Source organism: Erythrolamprus reginae, chromosome Z (assembly GCF_031021105.1).
Source record: "Erythrolamprus reginae isolate rEryReg1 chromosome Z, rEryReg1.hap1, whole genome shotgun sequence".
NCBI lineage: Eukaryota > Metazoa > Chordata > Lepidosauria > Squamata > Dipsadidae > Erythrolamprus > Erythrolamprus reginae.
In genome coordinates, this window is record NC_091963.1 from 97,034,804 (window position 1) to 97,045,609 (window position 10,806).

At 36.2% G+C, this 10,806-nt stretch overlaps 1 protein-coding gene across 1 annotated transcript in view; it reads right to left on the minus strand.

Moving 5' to 3' along the window:
- The window catches only part of IMMT (inner membrane mitochondrial protein), a 348,633-nt gene that overhangs the window by 167,495 nt on the left and 170,332 nt on the right, over positions 1 to 10,806 (minus strand). The window lies entirely within an intron of this gene.

Sequence of the window (10,806 nt, forward strand, 5' to 3'; positions counted from 1 at the left end):
ATTTTTCCCATAGGAATCAATGTAAAAACAAATAATGTGTGCGATTGGGAAAATCACAGGGAGGGTAGAGGCCCTGTTTCGTCCCAGGAGATTCCTAGAGAGGTCCCATGGAGGCTTCTCCCTGCCTTTTCCGGCCCTGTTTCCTCCCAGGAGATTCCTAGAGAGGCCCCACGGAGGCTTCTCTCTGCCTTTTCTAGTTACACTTTTGGAGGCTCGGGTTTGTAAGTGGAAAATGGTTCTTGAGTAGAGGCAAAAAAATCTTGAACACCCGGTTGTTATCTAGAAACGTTCGTAAGTAGAGGCATTCTTAGATAGAGGTACTACTGTAGTTGATGTCCATACATCTTAAAGTTGTTGAAGTTGAGTAATACTGTGTTAAATTATCATATTGAAAATACATTTATTCTCTTTGCAGTACAAATGTGCTGAGGTTTAGTTTTGATAGGTTTCTGCTGGTACAAAAATATACAATGCACACTTGAATCCATGAATGGGGATGGGCAATAAGTAGAGCTCTACTGGGCTTATTATGCTAACAAATAATGTATTATGTTACATGGTTACTGTAATGAGTATAAAATGTTTGCTAAATGTATTTTGCTTGATTTTATTGCCTCAATAAAAATTTCTATGAAAACTACAATAGATGCTTGGAACTGATAGCATCTGATTTGGAAATTCATTACAGTCCTTATATTTTAGGTATCAAACAATTTCATGTGAACTATTGAAGTTGATTAGCAAAATGAGTTTACAATATGAAAATTGTCCGGATACCTTTTTCTCTCTGTGTCTTTCTGACTTTATCAGATTTTCATTTCTTTTATTCTAGTTTCATAGGTTCCTTCCACACTATTTAGCCTGGAATAACTTTGCTTTCCCCCCTTTTTGAGAGTATTATTTAAACCAGTATTTTTCAGCTTTGCCAACCTTAAGATATGTGGATTTTGTACGCTGGCTGGGGAATTCTGGGAATTGAAGTCCACACTTCTTAAACCTGCCAACGTTGAGAAACATTGATTTAAACTATATTCTCATCCAATAATGCATATCCATATTGCTTGCGGTGCTGGGGTTTATTTGTTTTTAGGTTTGTTTTTTTGTAGATTACAATAAGATTCATTTGTTGGAGTAATCACTGCAGAGTGGCAGTAGCAACACGAGCTCTTATCAAGCAAGCAAAGCTGTATAAGGACTAAATGAACATTCTGTAAATCCTTACAGATTTTTTTCATTCCATTATTTTTTAATTAGTGATTTGACTTTTTGATTCTATTGTTCATGGAATGGCACAGTGTTATAAGATTAAGATTAATAAAATATACTTTTATAACACCAACATTGCATAAACTTAATTTAAAAATAGCATTTAACAACATTTTTTTTAAAAAAAATCACTATTGAACAGGTTTTCCTATTGCTTTCCAAAATAATTTTTCATATCATATGAATATTCAGCTACTATTTTAAACCTGTTTAATGCATAGAGCTATTTTCACAAATAGTAATTTCCCCTCCAATTACTTGCAACATTTCCTGCATATAAGAAAATAATGTTCTGTAGTGATATGTAGGAAAACGGATGACATTCTCAAAAGATGGAAGAGACAGTCATTTGTGACGGAGACCATAAACAGCAATCTTCCCCTCTATGATTTGAACTTCATGTTATGCTAAAGAAACGATCATTTAAAAGCCTTCCACGTAAAAAAAAAATTCATTTACAGAATTGGCAATACAAACCATAACAACAAAAGGAAGTAAAAAAGTTGAGTAGCCTCTCTGATTATTGCCATTTCTAAGAAATCTTCCCCTCGTACCTATTTGATACTTGGCAACAAGCAAGATAATTGAGCTCAGTCTATTTTGATTTCTTGGATTTAAATACAGTGTTCCCTCGATTTTTGCGGGTTCAAACTTCGCGAGAAGTCTACCACGGTTTTTCAAAAATATTAATTAAAAAATACTTCGCGGTTTCCCCCCTATACCACGGTTTTCCCCATCCGATGACGTCATATATCATCGCCAAACTTTCATCCGCCTTTAATAAATATTTTTTTAAATAAACTTTAATAAATAAACATGGTGAGTAATAATCTAAATGGTTGCTAAGGGAATGGGAAATGGTAATTTATGGGTTTAAAGTGTTAAGGGATGGCTCGTGATACTGTTTATAGCCAAAAATAGTGTATTTACTTCCGCATCTCTACTTCGCGGAAATTTGACTTTTGCGGACGGTCTCAGAACACATCCCCCGTGAAAATCGAGGGAACATTGTATATAATCCAGCTACCTTTGTTTCTTCCTTGCATTTCATTTAAAGTGACTTAAATGTATATTTTCCAATTAATTAGAACATATTTTCTGTCAGTATAAGTTGGCTATAAATAGTGTGAATGATTTTGCTAGGAATAGAAGCTCCTGGAAGGATTTTGACCATCTCAAGTTCATGCATTGTAAATGATACCATCTCCAGTGGTCTATTCTCCATTTCCTTTTATAATGTAGAGTCATCCATAGTATGCTCTCAACAGATAATGTAGTTATTCATTAAAAAAACTAGAATTGATAATAGTTTCATTGGATGTGGAAAAGGCTGGTAAATGGTATAGTTCCAATTTTAGAACAAGTTTTTGCCAGATGCAAATTTCTTTTTCCTATTACTTGGTTTACAATGTTGTTATATGTTGACTATTGTAAAAATGTTTTTGAACCATCAAGGATGCCTTTTATCTCATATTTTTTTACTACAGGTAATTAGGCATTCTGGCTTGAATTAAGCTGAATTATGAATTATAAAGTACATTAATACAGTAAGTGATTTGATAAATTACTGGATTAACTGAAATAAATAAGTAGCTTTAAATGTATCTAGAGAAATCTGTCATAACTGGGGCTTTAATTGGCATTCGCAGAGGGAAGGTGGTGATGAGGAAATACCTCCCCTAATGAACGGTCTTAGGAAGATTGCTTCCATTTTCCTTTAATCCCCTTATACCTTTTCTATTTTCTGTTTTGATTTATTCTAACTTGCTCATATATATATTTTAATCTTAAAAACTACCTTCTCCAACCTTCTGATAACAGAGCAATCAAATCAGAAGAGGAATGGTATCATCACTGGAAAGAGGAAGAAAAGACAGTCCTCATTTTGAAACACAGGTTTCACCGAAAACCCTGGAAAAGGTGAAAATTGTTACAACCAAGCAAGTTTGATCTGCATGTAATATAAGCCCTTTGCTTGATAGAATTGGATGTCTAGCAAGTGATTGAAAGCCCATAACTTAAAGGCAGTGATGGGCTACCAAAATTTTTACTACCACACTGTGGGTGTGGCTTATGCATTTTGTTTCAACATCTTTCAGTGCAGATTGGGTGCTCTGGAGTTTTCGCTACCCACTCCATTTTTGCTACACGCACAGCTCTTCTAAAATTATACACATTCAATCTCATTTACTGCAATAGGAAAAACATATCCAGAGCCCAGAAGGGGGAAAAAGAAAAAAAACCCAAAGTTTTGCTACCGGTACTGCGTACCTGACCGTACCCGTAGGAGCCCATCACTGCTTAAAGGTCTCTCATCATTTCTAAAAAGACATCTCCTTCCCACAAACTACTGCCAGCAGCACCAGCAGCAACAACAGTATGGCTTACTTCAAGCGAACCTGAGATTCTAGATCGAAAACATTTTTTTAAATGGCAGTCCAGACAGACACAGTGAAGGAAGAAAACAGGATTCAGCTTCCATCAACTGAGCAACAGAAAAGTTTTCTAACTTTTCTCAGAAAATAAAGGCGCATGGTTAGCCAAAGGTATACTTTACTAAAGCCAAGTGGTTATAGCCAAAGTGAAGTTGAATCAGAGGTTTTCTTGCCCACAGTATAGGATTAACTTTGACATATCTCCTTGCTTGCACCCTCTGTTTATTAAGAAGTGTCCAATAGGGTGCTAACAAATAGTTTTGGGGACAGTCCCTGTCTTCACAACTGGCATTCCTTTCTTGACCTTGAAGTAGTCAGTGTTTCTTTCAGGATGGTATGAGGCTTGATTTCGGTTCCTCATGGCAACCCTCTCACTCATTCTGCTGCAGTTTCCACACCCCCTCTCCCCCCTCTTCTATGGTAAGCAAATTGCTTAACGGCAGCCCTGACAGCTTCTTTTTAAAAACTTGATTGAAATTCTGCCTTAGTTGTGTGTCCCTCTTTTCATAATTTGTCTTTATCTTTTTTGTCTTTCAATTTGCCAAAAAGATCTTTGCACAAAGATGCAAACATACTGGTTTCTTCTTGGATTTCTTGTTATTTTTTTTCAGTGGTATTGTGCTGGATTGGGCTTTTATAATAATATTTTTCAGTTTCTCAAGCTACTTGAGTTGTTTTCCTCTTTAGGATTTTCATCCAAAGAATCTTTCCCAAGTTCTCTCTGGGTTTGTTAAAATATCTGATATCATTATGTCCTATTGCCTGCGTTTGCGTTATTTTGAATTCTAGTACGACATGGTCACTCTCTCCCAAGGTTCCTGCAGTCTCAATTCCGTCTAGAAGACTGACGGCAGAAAAAGACCTCATGGTCCATCTAGTCTGTCCTTATACTATTTCCTTTATTTTATCTTAGGATGGATATATGTTTATGCCAAGCATGTTTAAATTCAGTTGCTGTGGATTTACCAACCAGATCTGCTGGAAGTTTGTTCTTAAAACTAGTACAACTCCATTTCATCTTTTATGGGGTCTGGTTTTTCCCGAACACCTTGTATCCTAATAGTATGTTCCAGTCATGGATTTCATCCCACAAGTTTGTTTAATTCCAATTGTATCATATCTAATTTCATGTATTAATAATTCAAGTTCATCCAGTTTGTTCCCCATGCTTTGTGCATTTCTACATGCTCTGTAATAGTGTTATTTTCCAGTGGCTCAAACAAAAACAAAGAGTTTTTATGAGTTTTATGATATTTGTCAAACTCTTTGAAACATTTGGGTTCAACTTTACTTACAGAATTGACAGTTGGGAAATATAGTAAGTCAAAAAACCAACAATCAGCTGTTTCCTCCCACAAAGTAAGCTTTGCTTTGAATGATTTAATACTTATACATCTGTGTGATCTTTTTTTCTTCACTGAAGTTTTAGTGAGGCCTTACATCTGTTCCCAAGATGACAGTTAAATGTTAAATCACAAGCTAAAGGACCTCACTGTTTTCCATGTTCATGAGATAAATAATATCCTCTGCACACATTCTCTCCATGCATGGTTATCTGATCCATTTCTGCAGAGTCATATATTTTCTTAATTATTTCTTTATCTTCTGGTATTCTTGGGTCATTCCATTTTTGTGCATACTGTATGTAATTCTTGCCACTGTCACGATGTGTAGCAGCAAATATTTAATACTTTTTGAATATGTTTTCTTTATAATTCCGAGCAAAAATAGTTCCAGGGTAAATTCAATATTAGTTCCTGTTATTTCCTGTAACCAGTTATGGAGATTCCTCCAATATTTCCTTGTTTCAGGACATGTCCGCCATGCATGAAAATAGGTGCCCTTCTCTTTTTTGCACTTCCAGCAGGCCTGATTGCAATTTGGATATATTTTAGCCAATCTGTTCGGGGCCAAATGCCACCAATAAAACATTTTGTACTGATTTTCCTATGGCTTAGTTAATTTGATATTTCTGTTTCAAATTTGCTCTCAGTGCACCAGGGGTATATTGTGGCCAATATTTTTTGCCCAGGTGATCATTGATCCTTTAACAATTTCCTCCTGTTTATCATGCCCAATCATATATTTATATATATTTGATATCATTTTCCCCACTGGGCCTGTAAACAGTTTGTCAAATTGTTCCATTAGGGTGTCTATACCAGCTCCTTAGAATCTTTTTTGTATCTCATTTGGATTTGTAAATAAATCCACCAATGTATAATAATGTTTTGCTTTGCCAACTCTTCTCTACTTTTTAATTTACCAGATGGATCCAAAATTTTCTTATATTTAATTGTCTTAGTTATATCGACCGTATTGGGATATATTAATGCCTCCATTGCTGACAGCCAGTTTGGTATCTTGAAATAATATTTTCATTTAATTTCTTTCCAATGACTTAATAATGAGTTTCTAATTAAATGTCTATTAAAATATTTTTGTGTTTTGTTCTCAGTGTCCCAAAGATAGGCGTGCCAGCCATTCTGTCTGTTTATATACATATACACTAAAAAGTAATTGCTTATGACTCAGCCCTCTTGCTTTAATACACAACTTCCTTAATTTGAAAGTGTTTATGTAATAGAGTTTTTCATAAAAATGTAACATTTATCAATGACATTGATTCCTGTTGCAGTGATGGTATGCAGTTTTTTCCAACAATTCCAAACAAACAATGTTTACAGAACAGAATGAAAATGTACTTTTTGAAGCCAGAGATATGTTTCTTCTGTGTCAAAGTAGTGTTCTGGTCTTTGAATTAAATCTTGACTTGTCTTTCAGTTTAATTCTTTAATTATTTTCAAATTACAATCCACACCTCAACCGAATGCTACATATAGTGAAGTACTTCAAATATCTGTAAATCTGTAAAAGACAATTGTCCTTTGCTGTTGAAATCAATTGTTTGTTTACATTATCCACTAAATTATAGAGGCAACTGTATTAGCTGACAAGCTTTTGCCTTCAGAAATTTGCCAGGAGATAAAACTCTATTGGTCTTTATAAGACATCATTTTCTGTAAAAACTATGGTGATTTATCTATGATTTCATTTATCTGAGAAATTATTTTTAATGAATCTTTTCTAGATATGTTAGTATTTTGTGGAGCAGAGTTTGTAACTGTTGCAAACATTTTTTTTAATGTCATTTTCTACTCAAGACTACATTGATGTTATGTATATGATGAAGATGTTATATTCTACGGGAACCAGAACTGCTGAGAAATAAGACACTTAAATTTTCCTTTTATTTCTATGAAAAAATATGCATAAATTTTCCTATTTGTCTTGAATTTTTTTTCCTTCCACAATTCTTCTTAATGTAAACATGCTGAATTTTCTAATGCTTTCAAATATCAATGATACAATATATAAGAATGAATTGTCTGAATAGGCTTTAACAATTGCTTTATGCATGTTGGTGATAGTAATCAAAAAGAATAATGTAGACTTCCGGTGGTGATGTGGAGGCAAAGAGAGAGAAAAGTTTCCTCTCAAGGGACCCTTTGTAGGTGCACTAAATTTGATGGACTGTGCAAAATGGAGGGGAAGCCTGGAGGACAGCGAAGTGGAAAGCAACTGCCCACTGGAATGTGGGAATACCTCTTTAACCTGACACAAATGCAATCTGTCATTTCATTTTGACATGGCAGACCTGAGGCTGTGACAACCACATCAATGTGGGGAGTAAAAAAGTGAGTTACAAATTGTGCTCATTTTTATTGGTGAGGACTTCTATATGGGCAGTGAGTGACTGGGACTATTAAACTAAGTCATTTGAATGATATTGGGCAAAAAGAATGAAGCTCCAGCAAGAAAATGAGCAGCAATTGAAAGAGAAGAGCTATGATCCAGTCAAAAATAACTTAGCCAAGAGGATAACAAGGCTAAAAGACATTAAACATGAGAGTAAAAGTAGTAGAAAGCAAGAACATAGGAGGAAGACAAAATCCCCATTGCAGAAAAATAAATAGAATAATAAAAACAGACGGCTTCAATCAGAAAAAGGATGGGAAACTGGGAAGAACACAAAAGTGAAAGGCAAAAAGTTTGGAAAGGTTTAGGAGAATTGAAACTTCACGGAACTTGGATTGGAAAAAGCTGTAAGATTGAGATGACTTGTGCTAGGAGAAAAAGACTGTGTTTGGGCAACTTGGAGAATAGGAATGAATGCAAAATGCTAGAATAAGACAGTGGAAGTCAGGGAGGAGAGAGAGAATCGAGAAAGCAGAACCTGAGTGATTAAGCAGAAAACCGGATAGAAGTGAAGGGGATTGTAAAGATGACAGTATGGTTATGACCTATAAAGCCCTTCATGGCACCGGACCAGAATATCTTCGGGACCGCCTCCTGCCGCACGAATCCCAGCGACCGGTTAGGTCCTACAGAGTTGGCCTTCTCCGGGTCCCGTCGACTAAACAATGTCGTCTGGCGGGACCCAGGGGAAGAGCCTTCTCTGTGGGGGCCCCGACCCTCTGGAACCAGCTCCCCCCTGAGATTAGGATTGCCCCCACCCTCCCTGCCTTTCATAAACGCCTTAAGACCCACCTTTGCCGTCAGGCATGGGGGAACTAAAACACCTCCCCCTTGCCCATGTTGTTTTGTTGATTGATTGACTGTGTGCCTGTTTTTTATATATACTGTTTTTTATGAGATTATTAATTTAAATTGGAACTGGATGGGTGGGCATTGGATTTGGTATTGTGTACTGTACTGTTTTTTATTATTGTTGTGAGCCGCCCCGAGTTTGCGGAGAGGGGCGGCATATAAATCCAATAAACCTAAACCAATAAACCTAAACCTAAGAATATTGGAAGTTTTGGAGAGTAAAAGTTCTAAATAATGGAGTTGCCAAACTAAATGTTAAACTGACTGTCCTATATAGTGATACCTATCCAGATGGGGGCAGTAGCTTCACTGGGATCCCAGAAAATGATAGAGAAGATGCTACCTATGGAGAAAATATGTGTGAATTTGACCCTTTAAACAATGCAATCAACTCTCCAAATGATACAGGAAACTATAGTGAAACTCCCTGAGATGATGACAAAAGGACATGAAGATTTGGGGACTGACATATAGAACCTGAATAATAAAATAGGCTCAATCCAAGAGGTTATACGATGAAATGAACAGAAAATACAAGCAGTGGAATAGAAAACTGAACAAACTGATAAGAAATTAGATTGAATAGATCAAAAAATGATGGAAATAAATAAAGATTTAGAGAATTCATTGATCCATCTTGAATTGGATCAAACCTCCTTGAACTTGAGGTTCCAAAATGTAATAGAGATGAAAGATGAAGAACTAGGGGAAATAATGTCGGAATTGATTGCAGATATACTTCAGAAAGAAAAGACAGTGATTATTAATGAGAAGGATGAAATTTACAGAATTAGAAAATTAGCAGTAGCATCTCTTTCATGAAGTGCATATTAAGGTTTGCATGAAAGAACTTTTGAGATATTATTTATAAAATAACAAGAGACGAATCCATGATCTATAAGGAAAGATAAATTATAACATTGAAACAGATCTCCAGGGGGATTAGAGCAGTGTTTCCCAACCTTGGTAACTTGAAGCTGGCTGGGGAATTCTGGGAGTTGAAGTCCAGATCTCTTCAAGGTGCCAAGGTTGGGAAACACTGGATTAGAGAACAAAGGAAGGATTATAGATTTCTTGCAGCAATATTGAATAGAAAAAAAATGTATTATTCAGATATGTTATTCCAGAAGGAATATTAATGTCATGGCAAGGTAAAAAAAAAATCAAAGTGGATGATGTTGCAAAATCGCAGGAAATGTATGATTAACTAGTGATGGAGGAAGACTCGAATAGTAGAGAGAGAATGGAGACAGAGAGTTTAGAAGAACAAAGGAAAGAAGTGGGAGGCGAAGAGACAGAAGAAAGAAGCATAGTAATAACAGAGAACCAATAAGACCAGAGAAGCAGAATTAGTGTACTGTATAAAGAACTACTAGAATAAGAAAAGTTTGGGATCCGTAGACAATCAGGAATAATGGAGAAGGGTGAATTACCGTACTTGTGAATTACTCTTAGGCTTAATCTATTCCCAATTAACTTTAACTACTGAATTGTGTTGCATCAGAACTGGTGGACTGCAATCTCCTTACACCGATTTAAGGGTAATATTTTCTACTTTTCATTTTCTCTATTGAAGAAAGCAAGATAATTGTAGAAAATGAAATGCTAAAAGGCAAGTCAAGGTAAATACCTTTATTTTTAAAACATCAAACAATGTGTTTACACTACATATAAAATGGCTGTAAAGCTTTGACAAGGCTAATACTATTTCCCCCCAGTATCATTACGGTTAGATATTAGATGGGGGAATAGAAGGGGAACTTAACAAATTTGTTGATAATACTAAGCTGGCAGGAATAGCCAACACCCTAGATCAGGGGTGTCAAACTCAGCACTATAGGCCAGTCATCTACTGTTTCCAAGGTGCCCTCTTAGGCCAGATTTAGTATCCTGTAGGCCAGATCCGGCCCCTGGGCCTTGAATTTGACACCCCCGCCCTAGATCCAGATGTATCTTGACAGAGGTGAACACAATGCGCCCTATGTAACAAAATGAAATTCAACATAGAGAAATAAAGTCTTACACTTAAGCAAGGAAAACCAAAAGTACACATATATAGTGGGTAAAACCAGACTTATTAGCAGAAAGGGTAAGAGGGATCTTGAAGTCTTAGTGGACAACCAATTAAATATGAGCCAACAGTGTACGGTGGCAGTCAAAAAAGCCAATGCAATCCTAAATTGTAATAGCAGAGGGATACAATCAAGATCAAGGTACTAATACCACTCTACAAAGCTTTAATACGATCACACCTCGGTTACTGCATCCAGTTTTGGTTACCACACTATAAAAAAGATGTTGTGACTCTAGACAAAGTGCAGAGAAGAACAACAAAGATTTAACAGATTTACAGAGTTGGAAGGGACCCTGCAGGTAATCTAGTCCAATTCCCTGCCCAAGCAGGAGTTCCTACATCTGCCTCTACCTAGGATTGAACTCACAACCTCCTGATTAGGAGGTAAGAACTCCACCTCTAGGCCACAGCAGCACCTTC